Below are 23,009 nucleotides of genomic sequence, written 5' to 3'. Positions count from 1 at the left end.
TGTGTGGGTAAATCAAAGTAAGCCTGTATCTAAAAAGCAACAAAAGCAACAATAATAATATTGGCAACTAATCTTGGAAAGTTTAAAAACAAGAAAGGATAAAGTACTAGGCAACAATAATGGTTAAGATGGAACAGGGTAGGCACCTGCCTGGTTCCATCGCTGGAGCCTGGGACTCTCAGTGTGAGATCAAGCCCCATGTCGGGTGTAGAGATTACTTAAAAATAAAATCTTTTGAAAAACCACAAAGAAAGATGGAGCAGGGTCATTGGTGTAAAGCATTCTAAGATTCTTTTGTTTTGGAAGAGCAAAGAGTAGAAAGTGAATTCATTAAGCTGCTAAGAAGTCATAAGTCCCAGGATGATTCTTTCTATTTATTTATTTATTTATTTATTTATTTATTTATTTATTTAGATTTTATGTATTTATTCATGAGAGACACAGAGAGAGGCAGAGACATAGGCAGAGGGAGAAGCAGGCTTCTCCCTGGGAGCCCTATGTGGGACTCAATCCCAGGACCCTGGGATCACAGCCTGAGCTGCTCAACCACTGAGCCACCCAAGCGTCCCTCTATTCCTTTTTCTTAAAGAAGACCCCCAAATTGAATAAACTTCAGGTCCCATAAAAACTGGATTTGCCTCTGGGATAGGGTTAATGTTTTATATTCAGATTTTATTAGAGTAGTTGTGTATGTTTTGTAAACATACACATGTTGATCTGCTGAAAGAATAAGAAACAGAATGCATGACTTCTAACCCAGTAGGGAAAATAAAGATAAGAAAATTGGACTAAACTATGAAAAGCAGAGAAAGAGAGGGAAACGACACCCAGTGGGCTCAGTCAGTAGAGGATACAACTCTTGACCTCAGGGCTGTGAGAGTTCAAGCCCCATGTTGTGTGTGGAGCCTACTTAAAAAATAGATAAATAAAAATAAAAAGGAAAGTTGGCGGGGGGGGGGGGGGAGCAAAGAAAACACAAACTAGAGTGTCAAATGTGGCCAAAATTCTTACTTAAACATTGATATCTGTTCTCCATTTGTCATGTAGTAATAAAAGTTTTTATTGAGATATAATTGATGTATTATTTTCAGATGTATAACATAATGATTAAATATATGTATATTTTGCAAGACAATTACCATAATTAGTCTAGTTAACATCCATCATCATGTAGAGTTAAAAATTTTTTTTTGGTAATAAAATTGTTAGCCATGCAAATTTAAAATCTGTATCTCTCATCCTGCTTTACTTACAGACAAGGCCATGAGTAGTGACCAGAAGTGATATTGCAACTTGAAGGGAATTTACCTTCTTTTTCTCTTCTGGTTGGCTGCAATTTTTTTTTTTTTTTTTAGAGAGAGAGAGAATGAGATCCTGAGAGTGAGTGGGAGGGGCAGAAGGTGAGAGAAATATTTTTTAAAAAATATTTTATTTATTTATTCATGAGAGACACAGAAAGAGAAGCAGAGACCCAGGCAGAGGGAGAAGCAGGCTCCATGCAGGGAGCCCGATGTGGGGCTCGATCCCAGGACCCCGAGATCAACACCCGAGCCAAAGGCAGATGCTCAACCACTGAGCCATCCAGGTGCCCCAAGAGAAAGAATCTCTTTAAAAAAAAAAAAAAATTATTTATTTATTCATGGGAGATGCAGAGAGAGAGGCAGAGACATATAGGCAGTGGGAGGGGGGAGAAGCAGGCTCCCCACAGAGATCCCGATTCATGACTCCATTCTAGGACCCCAGGATCACCACCAGAGCCAAAGGCAGACACCCAACCACTGAGCCACCCAGGTGCTCCTGAGAGAACCTCAAGCAGGCTCTCTGCTGGGTGTAGAGGCTGCTTGAGATTTTCCCTCTCCCTATGATACATACCCCCCCCACACACACACACCCCGCCCTTGGAGAAGCATTCTCTCTCTCTTTCTCTCAAAAAAAAAAAAAAAGTGTGTGTGTATATATATGTGTATACACATATACATACACATATCTTATACACATATGTATATTCAAATATATATATATTTGAAAAAGACAAAAAATAGGCTCAGTACTCAACACAAGAATTAGAAAAAGAATAACAAAATAATTTGAAGAAAGTGGTGAAAAGGAAGTAAGAATGGAAACAAAATAAAAACAAGGAAGCAATCAATAGAGAGATAAACAAAAGCAGAAGTTAGTTCTTTGAAAAGACCAAGCAAGACCTGGGACGCCTGGGTGGCTCAGCGGTGGAGAGGGAGCCTGCTTCTCTCTCTGCCTCTCTGTCTTTCATGAATAAATAAATAAAATCTTAAAAAAAAAAAAAAAAAAGACCAGGGGATCCCTGGGTGGCTCAGCAGTTTAGCGCTGCCTTCGGCCCAGGGCTTGATCCTGGAGTCCCAGGGTCGAGTCCCACGTCGGGCTCCCTGCATGGAGCCTGCTTCTCCCTCTGCCTGTGTCTCTGCCTCTCTTTCTGTGTGTCTCTCATTAATAAATATAATCTTTAAAAAAAAAAGGATCAAGACAAACCTCCAACCAAATGAACCAACCAAAAAAAAAAAAAAAAGAGAAAAGGAACAAGTAATACTAGACTGATTAATTTACTAATTGGTTAATTTAAAATAATTAAAAAGTGAACGTAATAAAAGATCTTGTAGAGGCTTTTTTTTTAAGTTATGAGAAAATACCACAAGCAACTTTATGCTGACAAACTTGAAATTTCAAAAGGAACATATAATTTTCTAGAACCTTGTCAACATTCAAAACTGGTGCAGCAAGTTAGAGAAAAATAGAAGTCTCATTTATTGTTGAGTAACAAGTTACCCTAAAACAGAATGTCTTAAAACAACAATTTTTTCTTTTTTTCTGCTCATGATTCTGTGGGTCCGCAGGTTAGCCAGGCATTCCCTAAGAACAGGCTTCCTTCTGGTCTCACCTGGAGCCTCAGCAGTGGCAGCCAGCTTGCTCCTCTTCTGAGTCTGGATGGTCCAAGGTGCCCTCCCTCATGTGATCTGCAGTTGATGCTGATTTTCAGGTGAGTCCTATGTTTCCATTAGGTATTCCAGGCTTCTCATGTCAGCAGCAAGATTCCCAGTAAGCAGCAGAATAAAGCAAACCCCAGTGCACGAGTGCTCTCAAGCCTCTGGTTAGGTCACATTCGCTAATATTTCCTTGGCTAAATAATATCAAATGTTGGCCAAAGCAACTCAGTGAATCAATGTGGCAGGGCATTTATTATTACAATCAGCTAAAACTAAGTAGTTAAAAATCAACCCTCTCTATAAGCATTCTTTTTTTTTCTTTTTAAGGATTTTATTTATTCACTTAAGAGAGAGAGAGAGAGAACATGAGCAAGTGAGGGAGCATGAGCTGTGGGGGAGAAGCAGAGTCCTTGCTGAACAGGGAGCCTGCTGTGAGGCTCACTCTCAGGACCCAGGGATCACGACCTGAGTAGAAAGCAGACACTTCACCCACTGAGCCACCCTGGTGCCCCCAACCCTCTTTATAAGGTGGTGTTCCACACTGGATACTAGAACAGAAAAAAAGACGTTAGTGGAAAAATTGGTGAAATCCAAATAAAGTCTGGAGTTTAATTAATAGTAACATACCGATATTTCTTTTTTTTTTTTTTTTTTAAGATTTTTATTTTATTTGAGAGAGGGAGAGAGAGAGACAGAGCGCGAGCACATGAGTGGGATGAGGGGCAGAGGAAGAAGCAGACTCCCTGCTCCCTCCCCTACCCTCCTCATTCACTTGCTTGCTCTAAAAAAAAAATAAATACTGAGAATAGGATCAGAGTGATTTATGAGAGAATTTAATGTGTGATTTATAAAAAAATAAAATAAATGATTCGTGAATCAGGCAGCTTCCCATCAGCAAGTAGAGAGGAGAGCTCCTGTGCACACTTTTTTTTTTTTTTTTTAAATTTTTATTTATTTATGATAGTCACAGAGAGAGAGAGAGAGAGGCAGAGACACAGGCAGAGGGAGAAGCAGGCTCCATGCACCGGGAGCCTGATGTGGGATTCGATCCCGGGTCTCCAGGATCGCGCCCTGGGCCAAAGGCAGGCGCCAAACCGCTGCGCCACCCAGGGATCCCTTTTTTTTAAGATTTTATTTATTTATTTGACAGAGACAAAGAGAGAGAGAGAGCACAAGCAGGGGGTGTGTGAGAAGCAGGCTCCCTAGAAGCAAGGAGCCTGATACAAAGCTCCATCCCCAGGACCCTGGGATCATGACCTAAGCCAAAGACAGACCCAGGTACCCCATGTACTCTTATTAGGAGGGGCCAGGTGATAGATAATGCTATTTACAATTTTTGCACCAATTTTCTGTAAACTAGAATTATTCCAAAATTAAAAATTTCTTTTAGGGACACCTGGATGGCTCATAGTTGAGTGTCTGCCTTTGGCTGGGGTGGTGATCCCGGGGTCTTGGGATCGAGTCCTGTGTGGGGCTCCCTGCATGGAGCCTGCTTCTTCCTCTATCTATGTCTCTGCCTTTCTCTCTGTGTCTCTCATGAATAAATAAATAAAATCTTAAAAAAAGAGAAAAGTTTCTTTTAAAAAACCAGCAGTCCTGCAACATACTGAAAAACTACTGGCCTATATAGCTTTATGGGTGATTGTTGCCAAATAACTCAAGTAATAGTCATCCCTCTTTTATTTAAATTGTTCTAGGGGGGAAACGAACAAGGGGTAGTGGAAAGAGAGGTGGGCGGGGTTGGGGTGATTGGGTGATGGGCACTGAGGGGGGCACTTGGCGGGATGAGCACTGGGTGTTATGCTATATGTTGGCAAACTGAACTCCAATAAAAATTTTTAAAATTTTTTATTAAAAAAATTTTTTTAATCTTAAAAGTAAATACAGCTTATTTTAAAAATTCAAAAAAATATAAATTGTTCTAGGAGCACATGGCTGGCTTAGTTGGTGGAGCATGCAACTCTCAATCTTGAGGTTCTGAGTTCAAATCCTACTCTGGGTATAGAGATTATTTAAAAGTAAAAAAATCTTGAAAAAATTTGAAAAATGTTTCTAGAAAACTGAAAAAAGAAGGAATGCTTACTAATTGACTTTATGAAATTAATATAATCTTAATAAGTAAGATTATGTAATACAATCTTAATATATAATTTCTTAATATGAAATTAATATAATCTTAATATGTAATATTTTATGAAATCAATATAATCTTAATAATCTTAATGTGTCCTTAATATGATTAAGGAAAATAGGAGAAAAAAATTATATACCAATGTCATTTATTTCATCCTAAAAAATATTAGCAAATTGAGTATATGTATATAATTGATCCAACTGGGATACAAAAATAATTTAAAAGTAGGAAACCCCAAGTTGGGTCCTCTGGGTGGAGCACTTGGTTAAGTGGCTGACTCTTGGTTTTGGCTCAGGTCATGACCTTAGGGTCATGAGGTGAAGCCTCACATCAAACTCTGTGCTCAGTACGGAGTCTGCTAGTTTCTCTCTCCCTGTCCCTCTCCCTCTGCCCCTCCCTGTGCTCTCTCTTTCTCATAAATAAATAAATAAATAAATAAATAAATAAATAAATATTTAAAAATAAAATTAGAAAACCCCAAGAAACTTATCAAGTTAACATAGCAAAGAAGAAAACCCAATTTTAGTATATGTGCTGCTGAAGCTAGCACAACAAAACCCATATAATCTTCTCAATAGATACAAATAGCATTTTAAAAAAAGAGTTTATTTATTTATTTGAGCGAGAGAGAGAGAGAGAATGAGAGAGATCATGAGCAGAGGGGAAAGGGGCAGAAGGAGAAGCAGACTCCCTGCTGAGTCAGGAGCCACATTATAGAGCTTGATCCCAGGACCCTGGGATCATGACCTGAGCCAAAGGCAGACACTTCACTGACTGAGTCACCTAGGCACCCCACAAATAGCATTTTTAAAAAAGATTTATTTTAGAGGAAGAAGGAGTGCATGTACATGTGCATAAGTGTGGGGACGGGCAGAGGGAGAGGGAGAGAGAGAGAGAATCTAGAGCAGACTCCCCACTGAGCATGGAGCCTGATGTGGGGCTCTCTCTCACCACTCAGAGATCATGACCTGAGTCAAAATTAAGACTCAGACACCCAACTAAGTCACCCAGATGCCCTGCTAACAAATAGCATTTGATAACAATTTAACATCAGTCATTATAAAAAACTCTTGACCATTTCAGAGTTGAAGGAAACTTCCTAAACCTGAGACAAGATATTTGTCAAATATCTACAGCAAAGGATATTCTTTTTGTTGTTGTTGTTATTTTTAAGATTTTATTTATTTACTTGTGAGAGACACACACAGAGAGAGAGAGAGAAAGGCAGAGAGATAGGCAGAGGGAGAAGCAGGCTCTCTGCAGAGAGCCCAATGTGGGACTCATGGCGGGGGACTCAAGGATCACACCCTGGGCCAAAGGCAGGCGCTAAACCCCTGAGCCACCTAGGCGTCCTAGCAGATGATACTCTTAATGGTGAGACTTAAGATGTATTTCCTTTGAAATCAGATATGAAAAAAATCTACATGTGTAGTGCTGATACCATGCAACATTGTACTAGATATTTTAGCTAGCATAGTAAAACAAGAACTGAAAAGATAAAAATTGCAGTGGAAGAAAAAACTGCAATTTTATGTGCAGATGACTCGTCTACATAAAATATTCAAGGAAATCCACAGGTAAACTGAACTAGGAAGTGTTCAGTAAGATGGTTGCATATAAGGTTAGAATAAAAAATATGATAGAAAAATTTAATTGAAAAAAAAAAGAAAAATTTAATTGTTTCCCAGAGGAACATGGAACAGGGTGAAGAATAGTAGTCTTCACCCAGGTGTATACACTTTGTTTCTTGAAAGAAAGATGGGGTTCCTGGATGCCTCAGTTGGTTAAGTGTCCTACTCTTGATTTCAGCTCAGGTCATGATTTCAGGGTGGTGGGATGGAGCTCTGTGTCAAGTTCTGTGCTCAATGGGGAGTCTGCTTGTCCCTCTCCCTCTTCCCCTCTCCCCATGCTCATGCACACTTTCTCTCAGATAAATAAACAAGGGACGCCTGGGTGGCTCAGTGGTTAAAACTGCCTGCCTTCGGCTCAAGGTATGGTCTTGGGGTCCCAGGATCGGGTCCCACATTGGGCTCCCTGCATGGAGCCTGCTACTCCCTCTGCTTGTGTCTCTGCCTCTCTCTGTGTCCTTCACAAATAAATAAATTCATAAATAAATCTTTTCTTAAAAATTGGTTCTTTGGAAGGGGTACTGGGAAGAGCTTTCATTTCCTTATCTGTACCACTTCAGCATTCACTGAACAGTACTTCCTGAGTGAGCACCTCCCCGGTGCTGGGCTTTGTGCCAGGCCTTGGAGATCAGACTCCTAGTGTTGGAGTGGAGCATGGGCTGCGATAATGTGTGCGAGGGGCATCAGCATGGTGGCTGGAGCACGGCTGCACTCAATATATGGTGACCATTATTATTACTGGCTCCTAAGGAAAGGCATGAAGTTTTCAGCTGCCAAGATAAAGAGTCAGTCTCTCATTAGTCCTGCCCTTGGCTTTATTGCACCCAACACATGTTCATTAAAGTCTGTGTTCAGCCTATTCCACACAGCCCAGCATGTAAACAAGTCATCAGGGGCAGAGGCCCCTAGTGGGGCAGCCCCAGCACCTGGGGATGTGGCGGGTGCAGGGAGGCTCGTAGACTCCATGGATCCGGAGAAGAAGGATGGAGCCCTGGTGGCGCTGTGATGGCCTCTTGAAGTAGACGAGGGGTCTCCTGGACCTCCACACAGGCCTGGCTTTGGCCCTCATTTCTTGCTGCTTGGGCCTCTATCCCTTAGCCGCAGAATCGAACACAGTATAACAAAAGGAAATAAGCAGGACCTCACACTTGGGTGGCATTTAAGTTTGCTGTTGCTCAGAGTCTGTTTTTGAACTAAAGGAATTTTGTGTGGGGCAGGATTGGGTGCGGGGTGTGGGGTGTGCCTCACTTCATTGTTCCAGCACAAAAGAATCACCCAGTTCTCTGAAAATTCTGGAAGCCCTTCCACGCCAAAATAGCTCAAGGATGTGCCAATGCTCAGAAGGCCCGAGGTTGGAGCTCCTGTTGGTGGGGAGCTTTTAAAACTGGCCTCCTGGCACCGCGAGCAAGGCTGCTTACAGCCCTGGGTGTGGGGCATGTCTTGGAGGGCAGGGAAGTGCCTCCCTGGATCCAACACCCACTGCACGAGGCAGGCGCCCTGGCTCTAAACTTTCCCATAGTTTCGGTTGGAAGATGCCGTCTTTGAAACTTCGCTAGGCTCTGACGCCAGCCAGTTTCCTCCTGGTCTGGAGCCCAGGGACCACGGTCCAAGCATGCCCAAGCCCTCCTGCTGGGCTTGCACCCCTGAAACTGGCCTTGGCTCTGTGGCCTGGGAGCCCAAGAAACTCTTGTTGGCAGGCAGGGACAGAAGTGGTAAGAGTACTCAGTCTGCTGCTCCTGTCAGGGTTAGTCTGTCTTTCTTGCCGTCTTTCTTCTAGCTTTCTCTCCCTTTCTTTCTTTCTTTCTTTCTTTCTTTCTTTCTTTCTTTCTTTCTTTCTTTCTTTCTTTCTTTCTTTCTTTCTTTCTTTCTTTTTCTTCTTTCTTTCTCTTTCTTTCTTCTCTCTCTTTTTCTTTTTTTCTTTCCTCCACTCTCCTTTCTTTCTTTGTTTCTTCTTTCTCTTTCTCTTTTTCTCTTTCTTTCTTTCTTTGGACCTTTCTTTCCCATTGCCTCAAGCCTAGAGCTCTGTAGCTCCCTGCCAGCATTGCCTCCTCACTGGCTGGCAAAGCCTGCTTGGACAGAAGGCTGGTAATTTGTGACTCATGGCCTGTCTCTGACCATGGGCAGTGCTGAGTCACTGGGGCTTGCCTGTTCTGCCGAGGAGTGCCAGGGGTGGGGTAGCCCCCTAGGAAGGCACTGGCAGGGGTGGGGGGACGCCCCCTTACCTGCTGGGTGGGGCTGGCCTCAGCTCATGGGGGGCAGAACCTGCCTGCCGGGGCTGTGCCCCTTGAAGAAACCCATGCAGCCAGGTCTGTGCTGTTGTATCTGGGGCATCTGCCTCAGGAAGGCCTCCCCGCTTGGGTCCCCTTGGTCCCTGGGACTCCGCTGGCTGTTGGCCCTGACTGGAGCGTACCTTGCATAATCAAGGCTGCTGCAGTGGGTGGTCTGTCCACTGTCTCTCTGGAGATCTTGAGATTCTGAGTCCTGGGTGAGCCAGGGATGGTGAGGCTGCCGACCTGGGTCCTCCAGCCACTGACTTGATCTTCCTTCATTTTTCACTTAGAAAAGGACAGAAGTAAAAACAGTGAGGAGCACCATTTCATGGGTTCTGCTCATCAGATTGTCAGAACATTTGAAAGGACTGATAATGCCCAGTGTTGAAGAGAATGTAGGGAAACGGATGCTGTTCTGTGAAAGTGGCTGCAAGAGGCCCAGCCCCTTTCAGAAGGGCCACTTGGCAGTACCTACTAGTCTTCATTCATTATTTTATTTAGATTCAAGTTAATTAACATATAGTGTAGTATTGGTTTCAGGAGTAGACTTTTTTTTTTTTTTAAGATTTTATTTATTCATTCATAGAGACACAGAGAGAGAGAGAGGCAGAGACACAGGCAGAGGGAGAAGCAGGCTCCATGCAGGGAGCCCGACATGGGACTCGATCCCGGGCCTCCAGGATCACGCCCCGGGCTGAAGGTGGGGCTAAACCACTGAGCCACCGGGGCTGCCCAGGAGTAGACTTTTTTGAAGTGTCTATTAACATTTTAAAAACACATATACTTTTTTTAGAGATTTATTTTTGGGATCCCTGGGTGGCTCAGTGGTTGAGTGCCTGCCTTTGGCTCAGGTTGTGATCCTGGAGTTCCCAGATCGAGTCCCACATCGGGCTCCCTGCATGGCACCTGCTTCTCCCTCTGCCTGTCTCTGCCTCTCTCTCTGTGTGTCTCTCATGAATAAATAAAATCTTTAAAAAAAAGCAACAATTAAATAAAGACCATTAGTAGGGTGATGTATAAATAAAGTAGGCTCTACTTTTGAATACAACTGTGAAAAAGAACAGGGTAGATCTGCATGTACTGAGTGATATGAAAGGGTGTTTGTGATCTAAAGTGAAAACAAGTCATAGAATCACATATTTCATAGGGCCTATTAAACAAGCAGAACCTTGTATGTGCGTGTATACAGCTCTGCATGCACACGCATTCACACATCCACATATGGAAGTATGTTAATAGTGGTTTTCTCTGGAAACAGTCTGATCTTTGAGATAATGGGAGACTTTCACTTTGTAATCTTTATATTCCCATTTCGTGTGACATTTTTACAAGTGGGTCTTTTAAATAAAAACAAAACAAAACAAAAACAAAATAAACAGATGTCCTCATGCATGATGAAGACTCATATGTGTGTGTATAAATATGTCTATATATGAGAGGTGGGAGAAGAGTTCGAGATTTCTCCTGCCTCCCCCAGGGCTGAAAGCTCTTCCCAGAGCCCATCCTCCCTCAGGTCGGATCACCCAGTTGGTGCCACAACTGGGCCTAACTCCCATTCCTACACAGCTTCCCATGTTGACCCCCCACCTCTCCATGTTACTTCCTTGGGAGGGGGGGGCGGTCCCCATCCTGTGTTCCCAGAGTTCCCTGCCTGTTTCCTTTGTGGCCACTTCACACTGGTTACACCCCTAATTTGCTTCCATGCAGCAACAAACTAAGGTGGCATCCTGCCCCTCATATGCATAGAGAGGATCCTGGGGACTTGTGCAGTGAGTAAATGAATAGAAGGGGATGCTTGGGTGGCTCAGTGGTTGAGCGTCTACCTTGGGTTCAGGTTGTGATCCCAGGGTCCTGGGGTTGAGTCCTATATCGGGCTCCCTACGGAGAGCCTGCTTCTCCATCTGCCTGTGTCTGTCTCTCTCTCTCTGTGTCTCTCACGAATAAATAAATAAAATCTTAAAAAAAAAAAAAAAAAGAATAGAAGGATGCTGGGGGAAGGGACCCCTGCCATCACTCAGCCCACTTTCCCATCCAATGCCCAAATGCCCTCTGCTGGCACCTCTGGTGGTGGGGCGCCCACTCCTGTCTGGGCAGCTCACTGGGCCTTCCTGCGCAGAGTAAGCGGCTCCCCGTGCTCCACAGGGAGAGGGCCAGGGGGTCCCGCATTTCCCAGGTAAATTTAGTCTGTAATCAGTCCAGCAGGCAATTTCGGAGCTTGACAGCCTGAAATGCAATGCCTCCCTCTCTCCAGCCGGGAGAGCCTGCCAGCGAGACCTCATCCAGTCCTAGCAGGCCAGCCCCACCCTAACCATCGTGTTGGCAGGGTAAATTAAGCATTAAAAACAAACTAATTAGTACTTCAGGGTAGCTTCATTCACAAAATTACCTCACTGAGGACGTGTCTCATTTATAACCGACTTAATTAAAAGAAACTCGGTAAATTCCTGTAACAGATGAGGACAGCACTTTCTAGAAACGCCGTAATTGAAATGTTTTACTGCGTGTATCAAATGGTTATTAAATCTTTAATATCATAATTCCTTAAGAATGCCATTGTCAGTGACAAACAGCAACCCTCACAACAAAGGAGCTAATTGTTCCCTCCTCTTGGCTCCGCAGCCCACAGGAAGTCATAACTTCTCTGTTGTACTTCTTTCTTTGCATTTTTAATGCGTATGGGTGCGTGCCAGCCCTGGGAGGAATCCACCATAAAGATTAAGAATGGGAAGAAGCCCTGTTTCTGACTGGTTGACTTGAGGTTTAGAAAAAAACGCACCTTTCCCAGGTGAGGCTCTGGCAGGCATTGGTTGAGTATCTGCCACTGTGGGTGGGCTGTGGCCTTGGGGTAGCACAGGGATGCTGAGTGACTCCCCCAAGTTACCCAGCAATGTGGAGTTTGGAGAAAGCTCCCCTGTGCGGTGTTGGGTGGCCTGGCTGAGGCTCCGTGGGAATGTGCCCTGAGGCAGGCAGGATAAAGTGTGTACAACCTGACCTCCACTCCCCCTCCCCCCCATACCAGGCTTCCTCCCCACCAGCTCCTAGGGACTCACTCCATGCAGGGGCCCCAGGCGCGTCTTTGTGCAGGATGGGTGCCAGGCCTTCTCCCCTGAGCACCTGGCCCTGGAATGGCTGATGGGAGGAATCTGCAGAGTGGTGGAGGGCTGGCCAGTGGGTTCATTGACCCAGAAGAAACTGGTAAAATACGGACACTCTCAAGCTTCGGAGGGGGCATTGAAGGAGCTTATGAATAGAGTCTGAGGCCTTTTCAGAAGGAAGGGATTGAAGGCATCCTTTTGCTGGCTTGCTGGATGACTGGGCGAGGGGCACGGCCACTTCTTGCTCTGGTTTCCTTTCCTCTGAAAGAGGTGGAAATGTTACGAGGGCCTGTGTTTGGAGTCACAGTGATTGAGCGTGACTCCTGCTTGGTTATGTACCGTGGGATTTGGGGCCTCTGTCCCTTAACCTTGTAGAACGAGATGCTTGGCTTCAGGGCCTGGAGGTCAGGGTCCAGTGAGCCAGCTCCTGAAGCAGCAAGCACAGTAACTGGCACACGGGCAGCGCTCAGTAAATGGATTCACATTAATTGTTAATACAATCTGATCTGGGTCCAGAGGAAGGAGAAATAGAGTGGAACACGTGGTGCCATGTCCAGATGGTGGACCGGCTGACTGCATCAGGTTCTTACAAACAAGTCCATGAAGAGGAGCTGAGTGGGAAAGGCAGTGTGAGGTGCTCTGACCCCAAACCAGAATGCAAATTACTTTGCAACAGTCTTTCTTGGAAAGTGCCGTTGACCTGGTCACCCTGACCCGCGGAAGCACACCGGGCTGTCTTCCTTCTAGCTGCAGTTGAGCATACATGAGAGCTGCCTACATTCTCTTAGTATCAGAGCTGGCGGGACCGGTAGAATGAGCTAGATTGATGGGGAAACCGAGGCACAGGGTGGGTGATTCTTGGTTCCCAACTGGAGAGCTATGGCTGGTTTGGAGTCAAGGCCCAGCCTCCTGGCTCCCGGTCCAGTGCTCCTTGTACAATTCACTGCTATTGTCCAGACAGCCACTGGCCCCCTGGACATCTTTTAGAGAACTGGAAGGAGGTTCCTTCTCCATCCTTGTAATTAGAGGGTCCTGGCTGGATTTTAGCCTCACTGACTTCCTCCACCACGTGCTGTCATACAAGGCACAACCCAGAGGCCATATGTGATATGATCTACTGCCCCCTCTTCCTGCAGCCGGAATTATACACATTTTCCTAGCTAGGCCTCTTCCACAGAGGAGTGTGGGTGGGTATGGGTTGGCTCCCCTGATCCCCCAGATGCTCCCATGGATTTTTTTTTTTTTTTTTGCTTGAGGTGGGAGGAATTGTTATCCATCTGGGTCACAGCCTCCTCCCCTACTCTGACTCTGGCTACCACCCACATGCCCAAAGCCAGTTTACCAAAATCGATATATCCAGCAACATCCCCATCCCCAAATATTAGAATATTAGAAATCCCCCTTATTTCTAATATTCTTTTGGAAGAAGTTTTCCATCTTTTGAGTTTTTCAAAGAGATTCTTAAGCCAGTTTGCATTAGGGTGGTTCTGCCTTAACTCCAGGTCAACCAAAGCACTTTAGAAGCTTCTAAGAAATGGAAGACCTTGAGAGAAAGTCATTCATGTGTAGAAGAAGGGGCAATCATTCCCCATAATCAGGAAAACAGTGGCTTCTGTATTTCACACTCTCCTTATTGCACATTCTCTTTTATCTCTGCCCCTTTCGGGGGTGGAGGGTGGGGGGTGTGTGGAGGTCTTACAAGTGTAAAAGGGGCTTCTCTTCAGCATGTCCCCCAAAGGATGCAATGAAGAACAGAAGGGTTCAATAATTTAAGAGCAAACTGTATGATCACCAGAAAATAGAACTATTGACTTGTCTGGAAAGGGAAGGTGTATCAAAGCTGGGTACAGGGGATGACACTATAAAAGAGAAGGTGGCACAATTAATTCATCTAAATTTCCACATGTAAAGCAAAACAAAACATAATCAACTGAGAAATAGGCCTCAGAAGCTTTAAAAATGCTTGTACTATTTGAACCAGGAATTCAACTTATGCTGAATCTCTGGTAATGAATAGCCCTTAAATATGGAGTTCAGTTATACATTGAATTATTTATCGTGGAATTATTTGTGACAGCAGAGGGGAAAGAAAAACAGAAAATAGTCTACATATGCAGTGATTGAGAAATGGCTCAATCCACCTAAAAGAATATTATGAGGTCATATTATTTTTTTATTTTTTATTTATTATTTTTTTTTAATTTTTTTTTTAATTTTTTTTTATTTATGATAGTCACAGAGAGAGAGAGGCAGAGACACAGGCAGAGGGAGAAGCAGGCTCCATGCACTGGGAACCCGATGTGGGATTCGATCCCGGGTCTCCGGGATCGTGCCCTGGGCCAAAGGCAGGCGCCAAACCGCTGCGCCACCCAGGGATCCCTATTTTTTTATTTTTTAAAGATCTTATTTTTAGGGGCACCTGGATGTCTCAGGGGTTGACTGACTGTCTTTAGCTCAGGTCGTGATCCTGGGGTCCTGGGATGAAATCCCACAGGGGGGTTCCCGCAGGGAGCCTGCTTTCCGGCTCTGCCTGTGTCTCTGCCTCTCTCTGTGTGTTTCTCATGAATAAATAAATAAAATCTTTTAAAAAATTATCTTTAGTAATCTCTACACCCAATGTAAGGCTCGAACTTGCATTGGGTATAGCATTTAAAATTATTTTAGTGGGCAGCCCAGGTGGCTCAGTGGTTTAGTGCCACCTTCAGCCCAGGGCCTGATCCTGGAGTCCTGGGATCAAGTCCCACGTCCGGCTCCCTGCATGGAGCCTGCTTCTCCCTCTGCCTGTGACTCTGCCTCTCTTTCTCTGTGTGTGTCTCTCATGAATAAATAAATAAAATATTTAACAGAATTTTAAAAAATGATTTTAGTGGTGCCTGGCTGGCTCAGTCAGTAGAGCATGGGACTCTTGATTTTGGGGTCGTGGGTTAAAGCTGCACATTGAGTGTAGAGATTACTAAAAATAAGCTTTAAAAAAAATAGATAAAAATGTTCACCAAGAGGCAGTGATACATAGTATCAGCAATATAGGTTTGGAGTTAGCCAAACCTACATTAGAAATCAGGTGCTACCTGTATAAACTTGGGATAATCTCTCTCTAAATCTCAGTTTAGACATCTGTAAAATGGAGATAAGAAGAGTACCCACTTAAAAAAAAAGAGTACCCACTTTGTAGGGTAATTGTGTGACATGAGATAATGTATATAAAAAGACTCATTGCAAAGGAAGCCCTCAATTGTCACATTATGATGATCATTCTTTTGCAGAACTTAGACAGTTATCCATGTTCACTCATTCTTGAATTCAGCAAATATTTATTGAGGTCATATTTGTGCTAAATACTGCTCTAAATATTGGAGCTACAACACTAAATATGTTCATGCTACCTGAAAGAAACAGAAGGTATGCATGCAGCTTGAGCCCAGATGTGTTAAAAATAAAAAGATGCCCGGGAAAAAAAAAAAAAAAGACTAGAAGGAAATAGACCAAGATATTAGCTGAAATTGTCTTTGGATAGTGAGGCCATTGGGTGATTGGTCCTTACTATCCAATATTCCTTAATGAATATGAATTTCTTTTGTAAGGAGTAATGTTTTTAGGGGTTGAAAAAAGAAAAAAATGCTGGTGCCTGTTGATTAGCCTTTTATGACCGAGGATCATGCTTTCTGTGCATGTTGTGAAAAGCGGGGCACTGCGGTGAACCATGCCTCTGAGACCCACCCCCCATGTCCTCCTGCAACGTCAAGCCAGACCTACCATCCCACGTGGGAACAACACTGGCTTGTGCTGATTTGTTCTGAATGCATCCACATTGCACAAAAAGTGTGCAAAATCAAAACAGAACAGCAAAGCAAAAAGTAAACACCCCAAAGGATTTATAGCTGATGGCGGGGTCTGTAGCACCATGAGATGATAAAATACTTCTTGGCCATATGACTACGAGGAGGCAGCATCAGCGGAGCGATCCACAGGCCGCCCCGCCCCTGCCCCCGCCCCGGGCTCCCTGAGCTTCCTCCTGTGGGGCTCCGTGGAGACTGTGGGAATAGGCAGGAGCATGTCGTTTCTCTCTCCTATAGAAACGATGCTCGATCCTCGGAGGCCCACCTCACGCTCCTGCCCTGGAAGCCTTGCGGGTCCCCGGGGCACCTCTCTTCACCCCACCTTGACCTCCTGTTTGGAGAGACCTCGGCAGCACCTCTGATGTTGCCCCTCCCTTCAAGCCGCGGGGACACTGACACATCTCTGTTGCCTCTCAGTGGGTCCTGTCCCCGCACGGGCCTCCCGCCTGCGTGTCTGCAGTCACGCACCACTCAACTCCTTATTAACCAGGGCTTCTAGCCTGCTCCAGCAGGCGGCCTTGCAGGCAAAAAGCATCCCTTTGTTCCCTTTCTATGACCTACTTAGGTATCAAAAGCTTCATTCCCTGGGGAGTTTCCAGGAAAGCAGCTCTGAGGAGGGGCAAGGGAAGGGCTCTGAGGGTCAAGGACGCTGTCTGGCTCCCAGCCCTGCCGGGTGCAAGAGTGTGTCCCTTCCTTCTCAGGGCACTTACTTCCTTCATTTCCACCTGGGGTGTGTTTGGTGGGGGCAGGGGAGGTGGCTAAGATCACTTGACACGGCCCTAACGGCGCAGCCACAACACAGGCTCAGAGCACCCTCAAATCAGGCCCTGTGGCTCTTTATCTTCACCCCCACTTAACAGATCAGAAAACCGAGGTCCAGAGATGTTACACGACAGGCCCAAGGTCACCCAAGAGGCAGGTGGTGGAGTTGAGATGGAAAGCAGAACGGATGCTGCTGACCACTCTGCAAGGTGTTTTAAAACCAGCTTCAATTTGTGGGGAGGACTCCTTTCTTCTATTTTGAGGTGCTGCTCCAAAGGACACAGCACTCAGAGGCCTGCAGCCTCCTTCTGGCCTTCACTCAACCCTCTTAGACCTTGGATGGGTCCTCCGATTTCTGGCTGTGGGAGGCAGAATAATGTTCCCTACCATCCTAAAATGTCCATGTCCTAACCCCTAGAACCTATGAATATGTCCACTGACATGGACAAGAGACTCCACAGATGTGAGGAGTGAAGGAGCTGCAGCTGGGGAGATCATCTTGGGCTATCCAGGTGAGGCCAAGGTAATCACAAGGCTCCTTCAAGGGGGAGGCAGGAGAGTTGGTCATAGGAGATAGGACAAGAAAAGCAGAGGCCTGAGAGAGATTCTTCGAAGATGCTGCATTGTGGGCGTTGCTGCAGGCTTTAGAGATGGTGGGTGAGGTCACCAGCCAAGGAATACAGGCAGCTTCTAGAAGCTGGAAAAAGCAAAGAAATGATTCTTTCCTGGAGCCCCCAGAAGAAATGCAGCCCTGCTGGCACCTGGATCTTAGGACCTCAGACCTCCAGATCTGTAAGATGATAAATGTGTGTTGTTTTGAATCACCTAAGTTTGTGGTAATTAGTTATAGCAGCCACAGGAAACGAATTTGCTGGGCTCCAGCTGTCCCCTCTGTAAACAAGTAGGGTGGCCGGCTGGATGGGCCATACACACTCTGCCTTTTTCCAGAGGCTTTGCAAGTCCCAGCCACAGAGCCTGGGTTGTTTTGACTGATTTTGTGGACTTTGTTAGGGAATCTTGATCCTTAGCTGTTCTTTATCCTCTGTGGAAAGAGCGGTTGCTTTGTCTCTTGGGGCCCTGGGGCAAGGGGCAGTTTGGCCTGTAATTGGGTTGGCCAAACCCCACAAGGCAAGAAAATAGTACAGCTCTGCAGAGCAGGCCTTGCTGGGGGTTGCTGGGTCCTTGCATTGGACCTTGTCTTGAGACCAGCCCCTCAAAAGGTCAAAACTGCCCTCTGGCTCCCATGCAGAATTATAGCCTCCCTTCCGCAGAATGGCCGGGGTTGAGGGTGCCTCCATGAGGGCTCTGAGCTCCATGTGGTCCCGTTCTCTTCTATGTTCCCAGCACTGCCACAGCGACTCAGAGAGCAGGTGCTCGAGAAATGGGTGTTGAATGAATGAATGATTCAGTGACACACATCACACAGTCATTTCTATACCTAGACGCATAGCTAGACATGCACCTGCATACAAGTCTCACACAGTCACACACCCGGATGGAAATGTGCACACAGATGCATGGAGATGTGCACACACGTGGGGCTGAGCCCCACTCTGAAGGAAGACAGGACACTGTTCTGGGGAGGGAGTTAGAATACCAGCTAGTTTAACAGGGTCTTGGGAGCTTTAATAAATCCATGGTCACCAGAGGCTTCCCTGTGGGGCCCAGCAGCTGAGGAGGGACCCAGGCAGGAAGAATGGGGCAGATTCTCCATCGATAGAAGGTGGGTAGCCAGATGCTGGCTGCCGTTGGTGGGTACACACACCTGCGTACGGTGTGACCTAGGGACCGAGAGGGGACTGGGGGCCCCGCACAGATGTCTGAGTTGCCTCCCTGTGTGTGGAGATGAACCTCTGAATTTCAGGTCCTGAATCACAACCCATCCAGATCCCGGAGGAGGCCCAACTTTGGAGGCTTCTTAGAAAGGAAGCAATGCAAGCTAAAAATCCCCCTGGTAGAGGGATAGGGGAGGGAGGCAGGTGGTGAGCAGAGAAGATTCCTGCTCTTGAGTTAGAGGCTTGGTCCAGTCTTAGTCTGTTGCTTACCAGCTGTGTGACCTTGGGCTGGTTGGTTAAGTGGTAGCTTCATCATCTCTGCGGTGGGCTAATGGAGGTCCTTACTTGTCAGAGCTGGAGGGGTTAGGTGAGGGAATGAGAGTCAAGTGCTCAGCTCACTGCCAAGGAATTAAAAAATGGTAGTCTGAGAAAACAGAGGTGCTCAACCCAAAGGGCACTCAACCTATTCTAGATCAGAATAACCAGGGAGGACATGAGGAGTCCTCTCCAGCCACTTGCCACCAGCTGGTCCCACAGTCTAGAATCCTGCTCTAAGCAGGCTGGTTCTGGGAGAGGTATGGGTCATGGGCCCATGTTGACCTGGTGAGGCTTGCTGTGTGACCTTGAGTAGATAGCTTTGTGTCTCTGAGCCCCAGCTGCCTCATTATCCCCTGCCCGGAGAGCTCTGAACCTCAAATGAGACTGTGCCTCTGAAAGTCTCAGAGGAAGTAAAGAATCCTTCATCAGCTGGGAGTACCTCTGGCCGTCCTGGGACACTGGGAAATGATGAACCCACCGTTCACCCCCGAGTCTCTGACCACTGGCGAGTCTCTGACCACTGGCTCATAGTTTCTCCCCGAGGCTCTTGACTGGATCTGACGGCTGGGCCAGCTGGGCCTCTGTGGGTCTGCCTTTTCAGCTCCCATTCTCTTATCCAAACAGAGAAAAAAGGCCCAGCAGAGTCCCTCCCCAGGCATGTCTGTCAGGGCCTACATGCCCTGGGTGCAGAGACAGGAGAGCCCCAGATGCCCGGAGCATCCTGCTTTCTGCCTTATGGTGTGATCCCTCCAGAGATGGAGCCTTAGAGGAGCCCAACTCATTGGAAAGCTCAAGTCCAAGTCTCAAGTGAGGCTGTGCCTGGCCATCGCTCCTCTGTAGCCTCAAGGGCTGAGTGAGTCCCCATTGTCTCATCTGTTGGCCAGGAATTCCTACGGGGCAGGGCCCAGGTATACATCACCCGGTCCTGGGCACTCAGCAGGGCCTTGTGGGCTACCAGGGTGCTAGGGTGGGGGTAGACAGGGGCTATGAGGTCCAGAATCACTGGGCTTGGTTTTCAATGCCATGTGCCACCTCCTCACCTTTCCGTGCTAACAGGGCCTGGTCCCCAGCCAAGCCCACACTGCCCAGGCTGAGCACAGGATGGCTGTGGCCTTGAGCCCGCCTCGGTGGCTATCGGACCCCAGGTCATTAGTGCTGGGTCATTGGGCGGCCTTCTTTCCGAGCCTGCCACACCCTCTTTGACTCATTCTGAGACAGCATTGCCATGAGGGTTTCTGGCCTCTGAATTCACCTTTGGTTTGGTTTCTGCTCGGGCAGCTCAGAGCAGTTTTGTTTTTAAGTACAAACCCACAGAGCTGCTTTCCCCTTTCTCTGATCCCCCAAAACAAACAAAGGATGTTGGTCTGCATTTTGGTTTGTTTTGAAGCTGAGAGGAAAGTGAGGGAAATGGGTCACATCAGGGGCTTCGAGGGTGGCCAGGTTGGTGAGGGAATGTGAGGGTGAATGGGGAGGGGCGGGTGGTGGCTGGGATGGCGTCTCACTCCCTCGAAGGGCACCCCGGGTGGGCTCTGCTCCTCTGGAGCTCCCCCATCAACAGGAATGTGAGAGCTGGGGACCTCTCAGGGGGCCAGGAGAAGGACTCCACATTGAAGGGAGAAGACCCAGGTCAGAGTCATGGCTCTGAGTTCCCTCACTGTGTGACATTAGGCAAGGCCTGCTTCTCCCTGAATTTCAGCTTCCTGAGGCATCAAGCTCTGTTCCATCCTATGGAACATCCCCTTTTGCTGATGGGGAGCAGGGGAGGCACCACTGATGGGGAGACACTTATGATCTGACTTCCAGGTCTACCCTGAGTAGCTAGTCCTAGATCCATTGGAAAGCGCTTTGTATCTGCTGGGACCTTGGCCATCAGATGTGGTCTCCCCCAGCCCAAGCTCCCCTCCCCATTCTTCCCTCTGGTCTGGTAGAGGCCCCCTATCTGGGGTCCATGATCCATGCATGTGCCCCCACTGGTTCTGTGACCCCTCCAATAGGGTATGCAATTTCCTGAAACAGAAAAGATCAGTCCAAGGAATTTTCAGTCCAAGGGCAGAGAGGTCTCTTTTCTGACACTTCCCAAGGAAAGTCTAGGAAAAAAGTCACCTGAGCAAGGTGAACTCCATTGTGCCCAGAGCTTCCAGGAGACCAGCGATGTTCAGAAGGAGGTGCTGGGCTGGCCAAGTCCTTGAACCACCAAGGGAAGGAGCTGGAGGTGTTTCTCCTTCAGTGACAATGAGTTGAAAAGTGAGCACATTTGTTCCAGAATAAATCAACTGGATCCTAAATAGTTTAAAATTTAAATTTCTTTATTAAAATCCATCGGGCCAGGGATCCCTGAGTGGCTCAGCAGTTTAGTGCCTGCCTTGGGTCCAAGACATGATCCTGGAGTCCCTAGATCAAGCCCCATGTCAGGCTCCCTGCTCATTGGGGGGGGGGGGGGGGTCTACTTCTCCCTCTCCCTCTGCCCCTCCCTGCTGGTGTTCTCTCTCTCTTGCTCACCCTCTCTCTCAAATAAATAAAATCGTAAAAAAAAAAAAACTAATAGACTCCATCTGTTCGACAGTTCTTAATCTTTTGTGTTTTTAATCTTTCTAGTGGAAAGGGGTTCACATCCCTCCATGCTGAGCTTTTAGGAAGTTGAGGGAATCCAGGGAGAGATGACTGGCTCAGGTGCCCCATTTCTCATTTGGGGTAATTGGGCTTTTTTTCAAAGGGTACTTTGGAGAGATGTGGAGCCAGTTTCTTCTTTTAAGGCATGTGATGCCTGCTTAGAAGTAAGTCTCTCTTGGTTACCAGATCAGAAGGTAACTTTCTTGGGGACCCATGGGAAGGAGGCCCTGGACTCCTGGGCCCCAAGAGGGGCCTATTTTGGTGTTCCTGGAGCTCTTTAACCTAAAAAGGAGGTAACGACACCCCCCTTTTATTTATGTATTTATTTTAAATACTTTATTTATTTATTCATGAGAGACAGAGAGAGAGAGAGAGAGAGAGAGAGAGAGGCAGAGACACAGGCAGAAGGAGAAGCAGGCTCCATGCAGGGAGCCCCATGTGAGACTCCATCCGGGACCCAGGATCATGCCCTGGGCCGAAGGCAGAGGCTCAACCACCAAGCCACCCAGGTGCCGCCCATCTCCCCCTTTAAAGTAATTTCTACACCCACTGTGGGACTCGAACTCACAATCCCGAGGTCAGGAGCCAGCGGCTCTACCGACTGAACCAGCCAGGAACCCCAGCCCTTTTGATGTCTTAGTTGAGCAGATCATCGGTGGGTGGGAATTTGCGCTGCTCAGGTTGCAGCACTGCTTCTAGGACCCCTTGCAGCCCCAACGAAGCTCCACCAGGAACAGCGTGGAAATCCGGGGGTTGGGGGGCGCCTGCCGGTTGACCTCCCACACCCGGAGGGGATAAGACTCCAAGCGGCCGCGGCGAGCGCCTACAGCCCAGGCTCGGAGCGCGGCCCCCTCCCGGGCGCTCGGGTTGCGGCGAGCCGGGCCCGCCCCCGCACGGCTTCGGGCGGCTTCTGGCGCCACCTGCTGGCTGCTTCTCTCGCAGCGCCCGGATCTCCCCCTGGCCACGGCGGGTCCTCGCCCCGAGTCAAAGGAGGTCTTTCACGAAACTCCTACCAGCGGCAGAGGGGGGAGAGGCACCCCAGACGGATTAAATCATCATCTCTCGGGGTGAGGCTGGCATCCACGTTTTTTAGAATTCTCCAGATGGTGCCAAAGTAAAGCCAGGGTTGGGAATCACTGTGGGGGCAAGCGGGTTGGTTCCCCAGGCCTGGGCTAACCCACCAGCAAGGGGGAGTCCAAGGGGCTGGGGAGAAATTGCAGAGGCTTTCTGAAGAACATGCCTCACTCCCCTTGAGTAGACCTACTCAGTGCTCTGGAAATTCAGAGGCATGCGGACCAGGGAGTCGTGATCGCTCGGTGGAGAATGTTGCAACTAAAGAACCGAGTCTCTGATCTGGCCTTGACGTTAGGGTCTATGGACATTTCATGGGAGTCCCCAGGTTTTCTATGAGCATTTGCTCATTTTGTGTCTTATCTCAGGGAAAATATTTAAAAATCAACATAGACACACTTTGCATTACTTGGAGGTTTATTAACTGACTCTCTCTCCCAAGGTTTTAGTAATCCAAGGTCCATTTGGAACCTTTTTTTTTTTTTTTTTAAGATCTTATCTATTTATCCATGAAAGACAGAGAAAGAGGCAGAGACATAGGCGGAGGGAAAAG

The 23,009-nt window shown here is 47.0% G+C and overlaps 1 long non-coding RNA gene across 3 annotated transcripts; it reads right to left on the bottom strand.

The window, feature by feature from the left end:
* Window positions 1-15,419: 15,419 nt before the first annotated feature.
* LOC144322101 (uncharacterized) lies at window positions 15,420-22,120 on the bottom strand. 3 transcript variants are annotated; one of them, XR_013387665.1, is made up of 4 exons: window positions 21,954-22,120; window positions 20,879-21,055; window positions 18,728-18,855; window positions 15,420-17,379 (listed from the first exon to the last, which is right to left on the bottom strand). It is a non-coding gene; the product is annotated as an uncharacterized LOC144322101 (long non-coding RNA). The 3 variants fall into 3 exon arrangements; XR_013387666.1 differs by lacking the exon at window positions 15,420-17,379 and adding an exon at window positions 18,286-18,633; XR_013387664.1 differs by lacking the exon at window positions 15,420-17,379 and having other exon boundaries at window positions 18,286-18,855.
* Window positions 22,121-23,009: the final 889 nt, after the last annotated feature.

This window comes from Canis aureus, chromosome 10 (assembly GCF_053574225.1).
Source record: "Canis aureus isolate CA01 chromosome 10, VMU_Caureus_v.1.0, whole genome shotgun sequence".
NCBI classification, from domain to species: Eukaryota; Metazoa; Chordata; class Mammalia; order Carnivora; family Canidae; genus Canis; species Canis aureus.
This window is presented reverse-complemented; position numbering and strand designations above follow the sequence as displayed.